This window comes from Heterodontus francisci, chromosome 21, assembly GCF_036365525.1.
Source record: "Heterodontus francisci isolate sHetFra1 chromosome 21, sHetFra1.hap1, whole genome shotgun sequence".
NCBI lineage: Eukaryota > Metazoa > Chordata > Chondrichthyes > Heterodontiformes > Heterodontidae > Heterodontus > Heterodontus francisci.
Window position 1 is genome coordinate 8,223,662 of NC_090391.1, and position 1,038 is coordinate 8,224,699.

Sequence of the window (1,038 nt, forward strand, 5' to 3'; positions counted from 1 at the left end):
TAGCTGTTTCCAGTCCACTTCCGCCAAATCACTCCTCAGTTTAGTAAAATTGGTCTTGCCCCAATTGAGAACACTAACTCATATTCTATCCCTGTCCTTTTCCGTAATTATGTTAAAACTGACTGAATTATGATCGGACCCACCTAAATGCTCTCCCACTGCCACTCCTTCCACCTGCACATCTTCATTTCCGAATACTATGCCAAAAACTGAGCCCTCTCTTGTTGGACTTGCTACATACTGGGCAAAAATGTTCTCCTGAATGCACCTCAACGATTCTGCTCCCTCTATTCCTTTCATACTAAAACTATCCTAGTTAATATTGGGGTAATTAAAATCCCCTACTATTACTGCTCTATTTCTCTTTCACTTCTCAGCGATTTGCCTACATGCCTGCTCTTCTATCTCCCTCTGACTGTTTGGGGGTCAACGGTACACTCTCAGCAGCGTGATTACCCCTTTTTTGTTCCTTATCTCAAACCATATGGGCATCACTTGATGAACTTTCCAACATATCATTCCTCCTCACAGTTGTAATATCTTCCTTAAGCAAAATTTTCACTTACCCTCCTTTTTTAGGCCCAGATCCAATATATCCAAGGCTGTTAAGAACAAAGCAAGGCAGGAAATTGCGGAGGCTCCAAGCATCACATTTCAATCCTCCCTGGCAAAAGGTGTGGTGCCAGAAAATTAAGGAATTGCCGACGTTGTACAGTTATGTAAAAATGGCGGTAAAAATAATCTGAGTAATTGTCGCTTAAGTTCAGCTGTATGCAAATTATTGGAATCTATTCTGAGGGGCAGTATCATTTCGAAAGGCATAGACTAATGAAAGAAAGTCAGCGTGGTTTGTTAAGCAAAGTACACCATTGACTAAATTGTTTGTTTTTTGAGGAGGGGAAGGTAAGGTCCATGAGTGCACTGGATATGATGCATATGGATTTTTGCAAGACTTTTGACAATGTCTCACATGTCATGATGGTCAAACAATAAAAACACTTGCGGTCCAAGAGAACGTGACCAATTGGATCCCAAATT